Below are 18,864 nucleotides of genomic sequence, written 5' to 3' on the forward strand. Positions count from 1 at the left end.
CCTGCCTCGGCCTCCCAAATTGTTGAGATTACAGGCATGAGCCACCATGTCCGGCCAGCTGTGGCTTTCTTGACAGCAGAATGGAGAAAGAACATGGCCTTGCCTACCTTACAGATCTACATGAAAGTCTTTTGGAGGCCCCCCTCTGCCAATAACATGTGAATGAAAGCTATTTATTACTATTGTTAGGCTTATCAAGAGCAAGACAATGGCAGAGGAAGTTGGCACTGCAGAGGTGGCCATCATCTTCTACTGTTAAGTGTGTAAATGAGTTTCAAACCTCCAGTGTATGTCCGTGAGAGTAAAGCCCACATCATTACAATGAGAAACAAGCAGCGGTGCAGCTTGAATATTTGGTATGAGTTTGGGTGAAGACCCTATTAGGAGGAAACGATATTTGTAAGGCAAAAGAAATTAACTAAAACAAAAAACAAACAACCTTTTCCCCCCAGAAAACATCACTATCAACAAGATGACAGTTTATTTAAATGTTACAAAGTTAATGGCAATGAAGACATAGACAATTGCATTTGACTCATTTTAATGAAGAAGGAAGCCTGGAGAAAGGAGGGTTTGCGACCATTTCATTTTTTCGCAAACATGTGAAAATAATTTTCATCCAAGATTTTCAAATAACATGATAGCACTTTTTAAACATTAAAAGACCTAAAGTAAAGACAATATGTTTCCTACCTTAAAGACTAGCCACCTGAAACATAAAGATATCTGTTCAACATCTGTTACACAGAAGTAGCCATTTAATAAATGTTGTATGAATAAGTGAAAAAATTTCTTTTCCCTCAATAAATCTGGATGTTAGAGACATTACTGGCTTTCTACACTAGGAATTAATCTTTCCAAAACTCTCTAATTTCTTTCCTGACAAATGTTTATACATATGATTAAACCCGGAGGAAGAGACCTTTAGAAGACATCTGATTCTGCTGGATATCATTATTGTCACAGAGTTATCAATGTGCATGAGATTCACATTTCTGAATTGCAGAATTCTAAAAAAATTCACTTTTCTAGGAATTGGGTATAACTCATGAGAGCGGGGAACCATGCATTTGCCCATAGGAATTCTGGTCTAGAAAGCCTTTAAACATAAAAGGAGAGGGAAGTTAACCACAAATAAGTCCATGAGAACAACCTGGGAGCCACAGAAAGCTGGTAAACATTCATGGAGATGCTTATACTAGTTTTACCATCAAGTGAAATCAGTCAGTAGTGTGATGTGTGACCAGAAGGGCTTGGATGGTGATAATCTCATCTAGAGTCTTGGCAACCTGGAGAGATCATGGCCAATTCTGGGTACTGTCCACTACAGAAACACTGAAAGTCTTCCAAGGAAACTATTCAGTCAAGTTACGTTATCTAAGAGACAGATGCACGGTAAGAAAAAGCATATGAAGCATAGAAAATAAGTTTTGAGTTAAAGCTTGGTTGCCTTCAAAGTCTGAAAGAGCAAATACAATTTTTGTATACAAAAACAGAAGTCAAACCAGAGAGAAAGAGTTTAATTTCATATAAGGAGCCACGGATCTTTTAACAATTTGGGTTAGAATAGCATGTCCTGCCTTATGTCTTAGTGAACTCCTTGTAGTGGTGATATCCAATAAGTACGTTTCATTGAGCAGGTGCCACTCATTTAGCAGGATGTCAAACAGGGAATCCAAGGAACAGGGTGATGATTGCCTGACATTTCCTTTAAGGATTCTCCTCAATTTGAGATTTTTATCTTACCATGATTGGAAAAAAATACATAAGAAAAGAGACATCTATTTATCTCTGGGATTAAACATACTCAAGAAAGGGGAACATATAACTTTTAACAAAGCTTTCCCCAGAGTTTAAATCTTAAATTTGGATGCTCATAAATAAACTGTCTATATTTTTTCTCTTCCAGGTGACTCAAACTAAAAAGCAGGAATTTTTCAATAGAAAGTAATGATCCATAAAAAGATGAAAATAAGCAAGACATACAAAAAGCAACTTAAGTTTAAATTTGTTTTTTCTTAGACAAAAAGAATGTTAAAAATTCACCTCATTTGCTTCTAAAATTAAGAACAGAAATATAAAACTTTTGCAATAAGGGCAACAAATAAAAACATATGCCTTGATTTCATGCTATGGCCAGCTAAGGAGGATAAATAAGGAAATAGAATAAATGGAAATGATTAATGAATAATTCATCCTGACTTCAAGTTCAGTTTTGATTGAAAAACAAGTAAATGAATTATGGGAGATTTGTTAGTTTGGAAGAACTTAACTATAACAATGTCAGCTTAAATATTAATGACAAAAACTGGGAATACAATGCGGCATTAATAAGTAATAGAAAATAAATGCCTATATTTTTCAATTGAATATAAGGTTAAATGAGCCCAGTTCAGAATTTTAAAGAATATGAACCTAAAGTTTTGCAGTGTTTAAAATCCCTTCAGCTCTAAAACCAAATGATTATTTGATGATATCTGGGACAAAATGAGCTCATTAGAAGAAAATATTTAGATGAATAATAAGAATAATAAATTTACAATTAAATTTTATCATCAGCATTCATTTTTGGTCTGGCCTTTGAAGTGGGATCTTTTTGATTTGCCCTTTTGGTGTTTTAATATCTAGATCCTCCTAGGGATAAGACAGGCCTTTTGCTCATTTTTGTCCATCTTACAGGGAGATTGAAGTATAATATTAGTAACAATAAACCAAGCCAGCCATCCTGAGATACAAAGGAGAGACATGATATTCTTAGGCTATGCTCCATAGAAACCCATTAGAGCTCTTTCTGAAATATAATGGAACCTATTTAATTCAGCTGCAGAATTTCATACCTGCTGAGCTATGTGAACCTCATGCTATTCTTGATATCATTTGGGATCAGTCTTGAAAGTATCAGGAACATGCAGTTTCCAACTCATAGTTTTCAAAGGAAATCATCCACATTCCTCATTTACGGCTCTCTTCAGGACCCCTTCTGGAGCCACTGTTCCACCTTAAGCTCCCAATGGGCAATAATTCAATTAATTCAATTCTCTGTGGAAGCAGCAGCTTATGAATTTTTATGAAGTGTTAAAAAAAAAAAAAGCAAGTTGTTTCCATCGTGTCCTTTTGCACTAGATGTGTACACCTGTAGGATTTTAATGCCCATGGTCTCACAAGATTTGCAGATCCTGTATATTCTTTCAAAAAACATAATAAAAAGGGAAGGAAGACCCTCAAATTTACCGAAGGTCAGATAGGACAAGCAAATAGGGCATTTGTATTCCATTCCCACAAACCTAATATCATCATCAAGAAAATGTATTTCAAACAGGTTTGCTGCAAAAGAACAGAGTCAGAGGAAACACCATCTTTTATGAGGGGTATGAGGGTGAGAAAGTTGTTCTTAAAGACAGGAAAACCTGTGTCTACAAAGAATGAGCTACAGTGAATTATAGATTTGTTAAACAAAACAAGCAATATTGGAGCACTCACACAAAGCAAAAGAGTTTTGGATATTGTATTTGTCAAGGTCTCACAGGAAACAGACAGCATGTTCAAATTGGATAATTTGAAAAGAGTATAACAAAGGGACTATTTACAGGCATGGGCAGGGTACAGGAAAACCATAACAGATAGTACAAAACCCTGGTCTAGCACTCTCCCTAGATTTGAAGAGTTGAGAGGAGGGGAGGGGTTTCCAGAACCTGGAGATATTCTGGAGAGAACAGAGGGCTGTGTGGAGATGGCCCCCTGACACATCTTTCACTGCAGGATGTGCTACAGTGAATCTACAGTAGTGCTACAAAGAGAGTGCCAGAAAAATAAACATCCCCAACTTGTTATCTTTCTCTGATCTCCTGCTGGTACCTCCCATTGGTCAAACCTAACTGGAAACCAGAGGGCCAGGGGGCCATGGAGGTGGAACACAGAGGTCAGGCTCTGGGGCACAGGGCACAGTGCAGAGGGATAAGGGTGGAGAGAGGCTCTCTGGGATCAAGTAAAGATAACAAGCACACCCTTCATAAATGGGTAGTAGTCTAGAAATTTTATAGGTTAATTTCAATAGCACTTTAAATTTTGAAAACGTACAGCTGAGTCATTTGTAAATCGATGGCTCAAACCAGGGCTTATGTAATACAATTGAAGATTCATCATCTCTGACTGCATTTTTCTTAGAAACAAAAAAGTGAACAGGGAATGAGTGGCTCTGTATATAGTAGAGAATGCCTGCACCACTGGGGAAGATGTGTTCAGATGCCCCACCTGGAGACAGAAGACCATCCTCTCATGATTGCCTAGAAGAAGCTTAAAGAAAGCCCAAAGCCTCTGGATGAGTGAAGCAATGTTATGCAAAATAACTTTTCACAGGAGGGCAACACTTCAAAAGTGGGCAGCAAAGCACAAGAACGTTGCTATGGTAGCCAAAGTAAGATTTATCCTGTCATCTTTCACCTTTGGCTTTCAGATGGGTCATGGAGTGCTGGAGAGAAACAGAGTGAAAAGGAAAGAAAGCAGGGAATGAGAGATATTGCAGCTTTGAGAAAAATCCAGCCAAGAAGGGTCTGAGTTATTCAGAAAAGAAAAGATGGACTAGAAGGCTGCCTAGGGAGTGGAGAGCTGGACAGGACTCACTAGAAGTCCAAGGAGGCAGGTCACACTCCCTTCCACAACATTAGCAGGTAATGAAGAGCTTGGAAGTCCTTTCAACACAAGGAGGAAAGGCAGGGGGAAGAAAAATCCCTATCTCAGTACCTAGCAGACAGTATGCTATTTTTTCCCACAATACAGCTAAATATTCATGTTATTTCCACATTAAAAATCTTCCATAATTCCACAGGACCTATCAAATTAAATAAAAAACTCTTCAGCCCAGCAAACCAGGACAGCCACAAGATGACAGACTTCCTATCTAGACTTATCAACTACCTCATCAACGCTGAAAAAAATCACAAGTCTCAGCATCAAGTTCCAGCTCAGTCCATAACAATAGCAGCAGGAGCAGCGACAATCATTGAGTGCTTACTTTGTTCTAAGGGCTTTATCTGTAACAAACTTATAAATATTAAATAGCTGTGTAGCTTTGACCAATTTCCTCAAGCTTTCCTTAAGGTTTTCTCCTGCTATGCCCCATTCCCACCTATCAACATTCCACTCATCTTCAAAGTCACGTCTGGGGTCACTGCCTTCATACCCCGCTCTGAGCCCAGCCTGCACTAGATGAGATTCCCCAGTTACTGACTGCTATTGTCTTGCACTTGCACCTCTCGGGACACTTACTTTGTTTTGCCTCACTTTGCACTTACTTATTTCTTATCTTCCACCCAATGTTGGGCACAGGAGCTGTGTCTTACCTACCTGCATAACTCTTGTAGCTACTAAACAGGACCTTGCACTTGGAAGGTAACTTCTGACATTTCTTGAATTGAATGGAATTAAAAGAGCTCTGAATTTGACTTTCAGCTCTCCAGCTTACTGGCTGTGTGACCTTGGACAAATCACTTAATCTCTGTGTTGTTTCCTTATCTGTAAAGATGACAGGAGTATATGCCTTTTATAGTGTTGTTTTGAAGATTTGATAGCTAATGCCCATAAGGCACTTAGAACAGACTGGGACACACCATGAGTGTTCAGTAAGTGTTAACTATTATAAGTGTTAACCATCTTAAGTTCTCAACAGAGCAACCTTCTGTCTCATATGACACAGGAGCTCCTCTTCTCTTTCCTAGAGTTATGGGTCTTTTTGCATGTACAGAAGGAGTACAATGGTTAAGTGTGAATTTTGAAGTTGGTCTTGAATTTTGGCACTGCCACTTTCTAGCTGTGTGACCTTGGACATGTTACTGAACATCTCTGGGCACCATATGCAATGTGGGAACCACAGTAGTACCTACTTCACTGGGCTCTTCCTTGAATTAAATGTTACACATCTTACCATTCTTCTCCCTCTCACTTACTCCAAAATCCCAAAATTTCTGGTGGGTACTATGTTTTTCAGCTCTTCTGGAAGAGATTGTACCTCCACAGTGAAACAATGCAAGAACACTGAAGTCAGACAGACTCAGACTGAAATCCTAGCTCCTCAGCATTTGTGATTATCAATTAGGAGAAGATGGACTGACAGTAGTGGCTGGCCCTGGAGTCTGAATCCTCTTTCTACAACAATTTTACTTTGTGATTTTATGCAAGTTAGCTCTGCTTACTAGGCCTCAGTTTCCACAGCTATAAATTGGGACTACTGAGAGGTCCAATTGAGATAATCCTAGTAAAGAATTTAGCCCAGGGCCCAGCAGCTATAATCACTCATGAAATATTAGCATTTGCTATAATTGCTTAATCTAACTGCCAATTATACCTTTACTTAATCTGTTCTCCCTTGATTGTTTTACTTTCCAAGAAAGGCAACGTTGGTGTTAGGCCCAGAGTTTGACTTGAGTTTATGATAAGAATATGGACCACTGTTCTAAACCTTTTAGTTTTATCAGGTCATCTTCAACCAAAAGGGGACCTGAAGTACTTAGCTTCCTAATACAAATTCCCTGCTTCAATCTTATAGTCTTACTTACCCTTCTCTTTTCTTTAATCACCATTTTCCAAATTAGATGAAAACCCTGTCAGGGCTTACCAGAGGCTCCAGGGTACTTCACAGTGAGGTCCAATCCCACCACAGCCGCGCCAATGCCAGCAAAGCAGCCACCATCCTGGGAGGGCTGCCCAGCTTCTCCTTTCTGTCCTCCCGTCTGCACGTGTTGTTATTTACAACATTTGGCAAAGCAAACCCATTTATTGACGTTTTACATCTCCTTCCATATGTTGAGCATACTTGCTTCTTTCTATAATGCTGGATCCCAGCATGGCTCTTGATATGCTGTGCTGACGAGACAAATGGAATGTAATACCCTCAGACTCCCTCTCTCCTCTCTCTTCTCTCTCCCCTCTTCTCTCTCTCTCTCTCTCCACTAGATGTTCCAGAGCCTTGCTCACCTTTAATCAGCACTTTCTCAACTTGAGTGACTTCCTGAGTCTCACAGATTCTCATTGTCTCCAGCTGTGTTAAATCCAGAAGGCTGAGTGTTTTCATTCTCTCCTCCTTAACTTTCCTTGTTAGCACAATTTGCTCTTGATCTGAAAGTAAGTCACTGCCCCCAGCTGCTTCAGGTCACTTTTAAAACCCTTCCCTTCTTTTTATATCCATTTGTTGAAGACAGTTTCTATCACACCTCTCTTTCTCTCTCAAATCTACAATTGTAATACCCTCAGGTTCCTACAGAAGCCAGGGCTGATTGGACTTCTGCATTGCCACCTCCCATCTAGATGGAGCTGTCTGCCCTTGGCCTATTCAACCAAGGGCCACAACTGAGACACTGACACAGGGCTGGGCAGTTGTGGAAATAACTTCCAGTTTCTCTCACTATTGTCAGAGAGTCACAATTCAAGATGATCTGTAATTAATCTCCCACTTCTAGTGCCATGTGTTGTTTACAAGAAACAGCTGACCCAGATTCTAGCCTAGAAAAAAAACAAACTGAAACCTTTATAAAGTCCTTTCTGGCCTGCTGCAATTAGGACCAGTTCACCACATCCCTCACCCCCTCCAGCAGCTGATCAGGGGCTAGGGCTTGTGGAGGATGGAACCAGTCTTGGTAGTAAGGATAGTAAGATTTCTGGGGAAAACCTACAAAGCATTCGGGGGAAGAAATTGAGGCAGTAGAGGAAACAAGTAGGAACAGCTAGGTGATTTAGTTGATAATCCACCTTTTGAGAACTGGTAACTTAACTGTCCTGGCCTCCACACTGCTTTACAACAAAGACCATGCTAGAAACGAAGTGGGAAGAGGATGTATACCATCCTTCTACTTGTCCAAAAGAGCTGGTGGAATGCTTGTGCTATGTTATGAGTGTGTCCCCTCCTAAATTTAGGTGTTGAAACTTAATGGCGAATGTGATGGTATTTAGAGGTGGGGCCTTTAAGAAGTAATTAGGTCATAAGGGCTTCTCCCCTTGTGAATGGGATTAAGGTACTTACAAAAGAGGTTTCATGTAGCATTCAGCTAGCTTGCCCTTTGGCCATGTGAGGACACAGCATTCCTCCCTTGTGGAGGATACAGCAATAAGGCACCATCTTGGAAGCAGAGAGCCACCCTCACCAGACGACCGAACCTCGATCTTGGTCTTCCTTGATCTTGGACACCTTGATCTTAGACTTCCCAGCCTTCAGAACTGTGAGAAAATTAATTTCTCTTCTTTTTAAATTGCCTCAGATATTTTTAAAATTATCTCAGGTATTTTGTTATAGCAGCACAAAATGAACTAAAACAACTTTAATGAACTGAAACCAACATAATAGACACCATGATAGTCAAGACAATGTCTTCAATAGCGCAGCCTACAGACTCCTGAGAAATACAACTAGAACATTATGAGGGGCCCATCTGGCATTCCAACAAGACCAATGGAAGCTATTTATATTAGAGGAGAGAACTAGGACCCCCTTTACCTTCCTACTCTTCTAACCAATCCTAGCACCATCCCATATGTATAAAACTGGATAAACAGCCAACAACATTGAAGTGCCTTATTAAGATGTCAGAGATCAGCATTCACCACTGGATTTATAAAACCTAGTTCAGTACCAGGAATGGGGTGATATTAAAGATGAGAAACATATTAGGCTTGCTTGTCTTTTTGAGGAACTATTGCTATTTGTCTCTTTATATAGTTACTTAATAGCTCTACCTTTCAGATGTCAGTGACACATACAAAAATGTTCCTAAACAAATCAAGCCAGTTTTCTATGTACCCTCTCTCTACCAGTTCACTTAGTTTTCTCATTTTTTATATTTCTTAAAACTGGTTTTATTATTATCCTTCTTCCAAATAGAACTATTGTTTTTTCACTTACAATGTACAATTACTTCAAATACTAAATATGAAACACTTAAAAATGTAATAAGGGCATGAGTCTTAAAAAGAAAGCAAGTTTAACTGACCACATAAACATGGTTTGCCCATGGCTTAGATGTGGCAAGGATGAAATCTGTTTTCATTGTGCATGGCTCAGTCTTTATTCATTTTTTCTTCCAGTGAATTCACCTCCCCTCATTCACCTCATTCACCACTCCACCAGAAGGCACAGATACCCTTCAGAGTATTTCTATCCACCTATCAAAACCTGTGTAGTGTGGCTGTGGTATAGAGCATTTGCTATTTTATACACTTTAGGTAGGGGTGGTGAGGAATATGTCTCTGATCAATAAGGAAGAAGGTGAGGCTGGTAAGAAAGAGAGAGTGTACAAAGCAGATGGCCCGGACCTGTGGAGCCTTACAGGCCTTGGAGAGGACTTTTTGATTTTACCCTGAGATGGGAAGCCACTGGAAGAGTCTGAACAGAGGAGTTTCAGGAACTGACTTACGTTTTAAAATAATTTATCTGGCTGTTATCTGGAGAATAGACCAATGGAACAAGGCCAGAAGTAGAAACCTACTAAGAAACAATTGCAGTAATCTAGGTAGCAGATGATGGTGATATAAAGAGGTGGCAGTAGAAACAGAATCAGTAGGAACTTGAGTCTGGGTGTTTTTAATGTACACATGGTATTTGCTGATGGATCGGATATGAGGTAGGAGAAGATGGAAGAGTAATACCAAGATTTTGGCCTGAGGACCTAGAAGCACAAAACTGCCATTTACTAAGGTGCAGTAGGCTGTGGCAGGAGCAAGTTCAGAGGGATGAAATCAGAAGTCTAGTTTAGGACACGCCATGAAGAGTGCTATTATTCATCTAAGTAATGAGCAGTTGGTGCCATGAGTTCAGAGTTCAGGGGAAAGGGGAATAAAATAGATGACACTTATAGCCATGGGTCTGTATGAGCGAGTTTAGTGAGAGAAGAGGTCTAAGGCCTGAGCCCTGAAACACACCACAATTTTAGAGGAATAATAATGGTACCATTGCAAGGGGGTGTGTTATAGGGATTCAATTAGATAATACATGTAAAGCACTTAAAATAGTATAGGAACCTTCTTCAACAGTCAACAACCAGGTGCATGTGTGCACACACACACACACTCACACAGTCCCCCTTACCTCTTACCACCTGCTAGACCTTACCTCCCCTAGAGCACCTATCCCAGGACTCAGCGACCTGCACCTGGTGGAATTCTTCCTCGCATTGTTCTGTAAGGAAGTGGGTGGGGAACAGGAAACCTTGTTCTCACTGTAAAGGCTACAAAGGGAAAAATAATCTTGCTTGTATTCCAACCTGGAATTCTGAATATTTTCCCACCACAACATAGCTTTTAAGATCTCTCAAATCAACACTCCTGTACTTTACATCAAGTTCATCATGCATATAACAGGCTTTTGGGCTAGCCTGGGGATCTGGTCATAATTCACAATGCTTCCTAGGAAAATATATCCCAAATTCCAAACAATGTAATGGAAACCCATATTCAAAAGGCTACAGATTGTCTCCTGACATAAAAGCACACATATAAATTCTAAAGATGGATGTATTGGGACTTCCTTTTAATAGCAATGGTCTGTAACATATCACTATATTGTAGGTACCCAGCTAAGACTAATAAAGTCGAGCAATAGTCCCATTGTAGTGCCTGTGTTAGTTTCATCTCTGTCAAATCTCTCTGTGACTCTCTCCATCCCATTCCCCTGTGCTCAGCCAGGCAACGGAGAGGACAGTGAAGATGTTTAACTCCAAGATAAATCCCCCATGATGATGTCTTTCTCCATCATAATGGAGAAAGACACAATTGCTGTACTGTAATTGTGTAGCTGCCTCTCTTTCCAACCTGCAAATGCAGATTGTCTACCTTGTTCACATTGTATCTCTAGAACTCAACATTGTACCAAGTATCTAGTACAGACTAAGTAGAATTTCTTGAATGACTGGGGAATCAAAACTCAATCTTAATCTTAGATTCTAAGACATGTAAGTCTTGAAAGAAGAAGGAACTTGGAGGACATACCAACTGAGTTAAGCCAATCAGTCTGGGAAAAAGAGTGCAGGAACACTGGAACTTTTTCTGAAGTAACAAGATCTAGGGATTTTCACCCAGAGAAGAGCTACTTAGGTTGGCTTCTGGTAGCCCAGAGCGAGAAAAAGTCCCTTCATGGGACTAACTCAGAATACCAAGCTTAAGCTCCAAATCTTGTTTTCCAGATAAGCGTAGTTTTTAATTTAAGTGACAATGTGATTTTCCTGGGGTCCACAGCCCTGAACTTTTAGAAGTCATGTTTCAGGACAGTTTGATTAGGTATATGCATGTATGTCTGTCTGTTTCTATAAATCATGTTTAAATGTACATATACACATTTATGTGTTCTCTTATTAATTTGCAAACTCTTAAAGCATACCAATGCTTTTCTCTCCTTTCTTTTGCCATATACAATATCTTACGGTATACTGTTTGATCCTCCATAATCAATTATGACCCTACCTTATAGCTTCTTAATATCAAGAATGACATCACACACATACAGACACATGCACACACAAACACACACCCCTATCTCATACCTAGCATATAATAGGCATTCAGTAAATGTCTAGTGAACTGAATTCTTTAACTAACTGTCTGTGCTATTTTTTTTGTTCTCTTTAAACAATAAACTATTACCTATAAATCACCAATAAAATATCAGAATTGTAATAGACTAGAGTCTTCCATTACCATCAGGGACCAAATGTCAATAACAGCAGCATAAAAAACACATCAATGGCAGTGCTAGTCCAGTATATGCTCAGCAGGTTTATGACCTCATATTTTCATAAAGAAAACTATGCATTATCCAAAACTAACTTGGGATTTTTTTTAACCTGATAATTGTTAGATAAATCAATGACATATTTTGACTGTGGATAAGGGAAAGGCTGCTGATTATCATTCAGGTCTGAATAATATCCATGGATATTAAACCATTTTCCTCTGTCATTTTATTCTTTAGGGGCACTCTTCATATAAACTCTCAGGAAAGGAATGAGGGTACATTTATAAAACAGAGATAGTATTTTAACTTTTGAATCTTACATATAAACTCACATATTTCTCTTTAAAATAATATATTGAGAAGCTACTATGTGCAAACTATCCTGATTCCTCTTAGATGATTCAGAGTTGGACAGAAGGACTCATCCTGAGTGGGTGGTGGAGGAGAGGCACTGTGATTATGCAGGGACACCCGGGCCCAGAATGGAGGTGGACATCAGAAGAAGAGTAGAATAGGCAGAGCTCTGGGGACTCAAAGGGGAAAGGGATTTAGCTGGAGAGAGAATCAGGAAATGCTTCAGGAACAGGCAGAATTAGTGAATAGGTAGAGAGGAATGCAGCAGACATTTAGAGAAAGGGTAGTGGGAGGTAGCTGCAGGGTGGAGAGAACATTCCAGGCTGAGGAAAAATATTGAGCAAATATATACAGAAGGGAGAGCTTACCGCATATTAAAAGAACTACAGGAGTCCAGACTGACATATGGGGTGGTGGGGAGGCAGGGGGAAGCCATATTGCCATGTACCTTTCATGACATAAAATCTGTTTCTAGCTCAGTAGGTAAAGGCCAGGAATGAGGAATATTGTTGAAGCAACAGAGTGCTATTAATATCATAATAAATATTAACAAAATTCCCTAGCAGCTCAGTTAAGAGTTGGAGGGGGCATATGGATAGAAGACCACCTAAGCAGCCATCAACAAGGTTCTGCAAGAAGTGAGTGATGGTAGGTTTGGAAAGGAAGAGACAGGTAAGGATAGAGAAGTGGGAGAATTAGGAAAAACCTCCTCACAATAGCATAGTGAGTAGGTTTTGGGAAAGGAGGAAATCCTTTGGAATCATTGCTATGTGAAAGTTAGGGATGCTGAAGACTAATAAATAACTTTGATCTCAAGATTGGAGTTCCTCTGCCATCAAAAGTTCAGTTCCAAAGGGGAGGAACAAAAGATAAATTGAACACAATTAGGGGGTGAGTAGCTGGGAAAGAAACATAAGCAGCAGGTGGCATAGAAAAATGATATACCAATGCCCTACTGCACTCTAAGGGGAAAGTCAAGGCTTATTTTTTCTAGGTGAACATTGTCTTACTGCTTTACTACTCACATTATTGTTTCTAAATCAGGAAGTTGCTCTAGGCATTTTTGTGGATTTCCAAATATTTGTTGAAGTATTTTGTCACATTGTTCAATTTTTAAGAAATACTGGATTAAAATGAGTTTTTTTATTTTTCTGTATAAGAATATCCCAGAAGCTCTGAAGATGTTTCCTCTTGGTCTAGATTAATATCTGGAAGCCCTTTATTTCATTGAAGTTTATATTAAAGCAATATTCAGAAAGTGCTCAGAAAGCCCTGACAAGCATCTGTGTCGTTCATTTTTGAGTAATCTCAAAACCTTCCTGAGAATACAGAGCTGCTCTTGGCTTTAGCATTCCAGCCTCTGCCCCCCACCGCCCCTTTGCACTTAATATCATTATGCCCAAACTAGTTTTGTTCTAAATATTTCTTTTACCTCTGCTTCAGTCCATGTCCTGACAAAGAAGGGCCCCATTTGCCGTGGGATGAACACAGTTTGGGCCCACATTTCATCTCTGGAACCCAGCAGCACACATCTTAGAGGGAAGCTGATGACCAGCTGTTGATTCCTGGTCACTTGGAAATTAGGTTGGAGGTGAGGTCCTTCTGCACATGACTCAGTACTCTCAGGGCTCTATGACTATTGGTTACGGAGGGGAGAAACCCTCTAATAGCTGCATGTTGCCATCCTCTGCTTCAACAGCAGAAGCCATTGCTGTTTTCAAGAAATGCCCACTTGAGCAAGCTTCTGGTAGGTAAAAGTCATGCTCTCTAGGCTAATTTATTGGCCATACAGAGCAGCAATTCCATTTTTTAACTTCAGGTAGGCAGTGAATTGTTATGTCAATTGCAAAGCAGGGAGTAGGGAGGTAAGTGCTTATTGTAGAAAGGAGATGTGAGCAGGCTGTGAGGAGATGAGCTGCTCCACCCTCTTCTCCAATGTCAAGACACTTGGAGGGAAGTGAAGAAGGATTTTCCAAGGCTTCAATTCTTTCCAAACAAACAGAAAAGCTATAATTCCAACATTCTTTAGCTATTTCAACTTGAAATTATTTCTCTATAGTCACTTCTCTCCCTCCGCACAGGTTGGTTTCTGTATTATGTTAAGTAGAGCAGTTGAAATGCTGCACTCTCCAGCATCTGATGGTGACTGCTGCTTCCACCCTCATGGAGCACAGAATGGCTACTCGACTCTATGATCTAATACTGGAAGTCAGGAGTTATGTTTATTCATTCAAGAAACAATCACGGAGGGTCTACCATGCTCTTGATAAACAAAACAAAGCAAACTGAACAACCATGATCCCTGCCCTCACAGCTTTCAGGGTCAAATGGGGATGTCATGAATCACCCAGAATGGGTCTTCTTTCTCTTTTCCAGTGTTCATCTAACAGACATTCTCATGGACTCTTTTTTAAAATTTGAAGCCAAAGATGGAACATTCAGGTGGACTAAGTAACACTGGTGAAGAAGGGGTAGTAGATAATGGGAATGTACTAGTGGGTGATGCTGGGAATAATAATGCCTTTCATCTTTTGTCACCTAAGCTTTATGCCATCTGACCCTCCACAAGCCTTATGAGATCACCAGCGCAGTTATTATAATCCCCATTTTACAGAGTAGGAAACTGAAGCTCAGTTGCTCAACATCTCATAGCTAGCACAACAGAATCAGAACGAGAATGAAGACCCCCTGAATCTTGATGTTTCCATCCCACTAGGCCAAAATAACGAAGGCAATATTTTTTGGTAAATTGGCATGCATGAAGTGAAACAAATAATCCATAAAGCTATGTAGCATTATTTTTATGGTTAGGTAAAAAATAATCCACTGAATATTAATAACATAATTAGAATGCTATCAACGGTCATCCAATCTATTCAAAAATTTCAATAATACTTCATGAGTGCTTGTTACATGCAAGATGCTTAGTCATGAAGGACATAGTGGTGAGTAACAAAACATGGTGCCAGCCCTCTAAGATAGAATCCTGAAGGTGGAAGTTTCTTTGTATCATGCTGTGATATTGTGATATAAAAGGAAACATATATTTTTGTCTTTGTCCAAGGTTCCTGGCTCACAGCTCCTGAAACCCTTGTAATTTCCGAAGTGATTAGAGTGATAGGAGTAATAGGAGTATCTTTTGTGAAAATATTTTGTCTTCTGTTCTAGGTTTTTTAAACAGCTTACAGCAGTTACACTGCAAGAAAGATGAACATGTCTTCTCTTACTCATTGCAAGCCCCTTTCAGTCAGGAGATTTTTGGAAAGCCCCTGGATAACTGCAAGATGAGGGGCTGGTTGCCAGGGTGAGCCAACTGTGAGATTAAAGGGTTAAAACTTTTGGTCCCCCAACTCTGACCTCAAGGGAAAAGAAAGGAACTGAAGGTTGGGTTGATCACCAGTGGTCAATCATGTAATCAATCATACCTGACTGATGAATCCTCCAAAAAAACATAAAAGAACAGAGTTTGGATTGCTTCCAGGTTACTGAATACATCCATGGGCCAGGAGGGTGGCACATCTCAACTTGCAGGGGGACAGAAGCTCCTGCATTTAGGGCCCTTCTAAACCTCACTGTATGTAACTCTTTATCTGGCTGTTCATCATGTCCTTTAGAATCCTCCCCTTCTCCCTCTCCAACTCTGGTACTTAATGATACATGGACTCTGTTGGTTTCTAACAGCTTATTTACCCGACATAAAAAGTGAAAAACAGAAAAGCAGGCGCAAAACATATGAGTTGATCCACTTTTAGGATAGAATTATTGGCGAGCTCTTCAAGGCTCAATTTATAAAAATGATAAAATTGAGTCTAACATTTTTGGGTAACACATAAAAGCTAGAATCAAATTGTATACAAACCACAGATGTTGGTGCTGATGCCTGGCTTTGAATTCCAGCTGTGCCACTTATCAGCTGTGGGGCCTTGGCAAGCTATTTAACTTCTCTGTGCCTCAGTTTCCTCATCTGTCAAATGTGGATGAAGATATTATGAGGATCAGATGTCATTTTATGAGTAAAATGTTTAAAATAATACCTTGCACAAAATAGGTTCTAGATAAGTGTTACCTATTAATATAAATATTATCTACTGAAGAGATTTGCCAGACAATACACTCAGAGTTGTAACAAAGTATAAAAATAACATCAAGTTACCACTTTCTACAAAAATCGATGCCATCCTTTTCTCCCCTCTGTCAGTTGAAGACCCGGCTAGGATGTAAGACACATCCATCTTGCCATCTCTAGGGTGGAAGTACCCTGGCAGAAGGCAGTATAATTAAAAGCAAACTCAGAGAAAGGAACAGAAAAGCTCCTACCATAAAATGGCTAACTCTAAGCATATGCAAATGTTTGATCAGCTGGTGGCTCAATCTTAAGGATGCCCTGAAAAGCTATCAAATACCTCTCTCACTAAAGATAACAAAAGTAAGTACTCCCATAGTCTTTAACTAAGAATAGCTCTGCATGAAAGATGAGCATTAAAATAACAATCAGAACTACCATCGGTCATTTTCATGAAATATTCCAAGGATTCTATGTTGATTTCTTGCAAAGACTAGAATATACAAAGAATGAAAGAGCTGGCAGCAACTCTAATGATCATTTTGCCCAACACTTTAATGACGTAAACTAGAAAACTGAGGCCAAAATGTTACTAAGGGAAAGCCCAATCTCTCACAAGAAAATCACAGCCCATCTAGCCCAGCTCTTTGAATTTCCCACTCTGTGCACCCAGTGATAATCTCTCTGTATCATGCAGGCTGTTGGGAAATAATAACAATGATAGTGATACAGTAACAACAACAAACACCTATAACACATTTCTACACATTTTATTAAAATAGAAAACCTTTATTGAAATTGTAAATAACAGAAGAAAAGTACATTATGCACAGAAAAAAAAAAAGTCCCCTCTTTTACAATATGGCCCTGGGCTACCCAAGATTGGCACTGCTCTTAAGCTAGCCTTTCCTTCCTGGTTTCCTCCTTCTTCACTCATAAGTCCCATCACATGTCTATGTCCACATGCTATACAATGAGCTTCTCCTCCCTTTCCATCAGACCTCACTGTCCTCCGTTCTAGTGCTCCAAAGTCTTACTGGAAATTCGTCATAAAGCAACACTGAAGAACTAAGGATAAATATGCTGTCAGATACTACCTCCTCTTCCCATGTCTGCATTTAACAAGGACTTGCTTTTTCTTTACTCAAAAGTAACTAATGTAGTCATTTTGGACAGACTGAGAGACCTTTTAAGCCAGAAGCTTTTAAAATTCCAGTATATTGTCATTATCTTCTCTGCTTAAGTGAGGCTGGGTACTACTTCCTAGCCCAAATTCACAAATCTTTATGGTGGTGATAAGAAAACGATTATAAACAATTGGCGATGTGCATACAACTGTGAATTATCAGAATCAGGACAAAGGACGACAAAGAATCTACAAGCATCTTGACAGCCAGGGCCAATTGAAGGTGCGTTAGAGAACCTCAGCAATGGAGAGTTTCACCCAAGGTCAGACCTTTACTGTCCCAGATAATATTTACAGGTTCAAAGGAAATATCAATGACTTATCTCTCAAGAAAGACTTAGAGTGGGCAGGCCGGACCCCTGATGGGTGTGAAATCATTTTTTTGCATTGAAGATTTTCATTAGGTATTTCAGAATAATTCAGTATGCTCGATTTTGAAAAACTGAGTACAGAGCATCCTTTTTAGGAAAAACAATTTAGAATGCTTCCTTTCCCAATTTTGACTTACATGGCTTTTATTGTAATGATACTTAAATACACACAAACATAAAAATTCTTATAGTTTCAGCTCCTCTAAAATCATCAAATGCCAAGTAAAAGTTTTAACCAAATACCCACAAAAGTGTAACACCAATTCCATTCAAATGAACATTTACTTAATATTCAGATGATGATGTTTTCCTAAAAGTAACCCTCCATTTTCATTATGGCTATGATATTGAAAACCCCAACACAGGTGTCTTGGGATTCAGAATGCTCCCACTACCTGCCGTGCAGTAGGGTCTGTCTCACATTTCTTTTTTTTTTTTGAGATAGAGTCTTACTCTGTCGCCCAGGCTAGAGTGTAGTGGCGCGATCTCAGCTCACTGCAGCCTTCACCTCCCGGGTTCAAGCAATTCTCCTGCCTCAGCCTCCCGAGTAGCTGGGACTACAGGCACTCACCTCCATGCCCGGCTAATTTTCGTATTTTTAGTAAAGATGGGGCTTCACCATGTTGGGCAGGATGTTCTTGATCTTCTAACCTCATGATCCACCCGCCTCAGCCTCCCAAAGTGCTGGGATTACAGGTGTGAGCCACCGTGCCCGGCCACATTTCTTTATCCACAGCAAAACTAAACATACTGGACCAGTGTGCCATGCAGTCATACAGCCTTCATTTGAGGCAAATTACATAAGTCCATTGTTCATTCCCATAAGCCCACAGCTACTAAAATAGCACTGGACCAACTGGATTGCAAATAAAAAACACAAATTCAGGCACCAAAACCATGCAGCAGTATTGTTCATTATAAAGCGGGCCCCACAAATGCCTTTACAAATCCTACTTTGACAAGGAATGGTGGGCTGTGGTGACAAACAGACCATTGGTGAGTCTGGGCTTCCCACTTATTACCAGTATAATTATAGGAGAGTAACTCAACCTTCCTGATCCTCAGTCTCTTCATCTAAAGAACAGCAGGATGAAAACAGAACTTACCTCACAGGTTTGTCGAGAGGACAATATGTGATAACATGTGGGGTCTTTAGCCAGTGCTTGGTGCTTAATAGGTC

General features: G+C 39.7%; 1 protein-coding gene across 4 annotated transcripts in view; it reads right to left on the reverse strand.

Annotated features, from left to right (window-relative positions):
- The window catches only part of RCAN2 (regulator of calcineurin 2), a 277,055-nt gene that overhangs the window by 246,609 nt on the left and 11,582 nt on the right, over positions 1–18,864 (reverse strand). Inside the window, exon 1 of one of the 4 annotated variants that reach the window (XM_054493593.2) lies at positions 15,924–16,028. The exons of the other annotated variants lie outside the window; for them this stretch is intronic. The gene's annotated coding sequence lies outside the window, so the exon portion shown is untranslated. Of the gene's footprint in view, positions 1–15,923; positions 16,029–18,864 lie in introns of those variants that run through there. 4 annotated transcript variants of the gene reach the window in all.

The sequence above is a fragment of the Pongo pygmaeus genome, chromosome 5 (genome assembly GCF_028885625.2).
Source record: "Pongo pygmaeus isolate AG05252 chromosome 5, NHGRI_mPonPyg2-v2.0_pri, whole genome shotgun sequence".
Taxonomy (NCBI): Eukaryota; Metazoa; Chordata; class Mammalia; order Primates; family Hominidae; genus Pongo; species Pongo pygmaeus.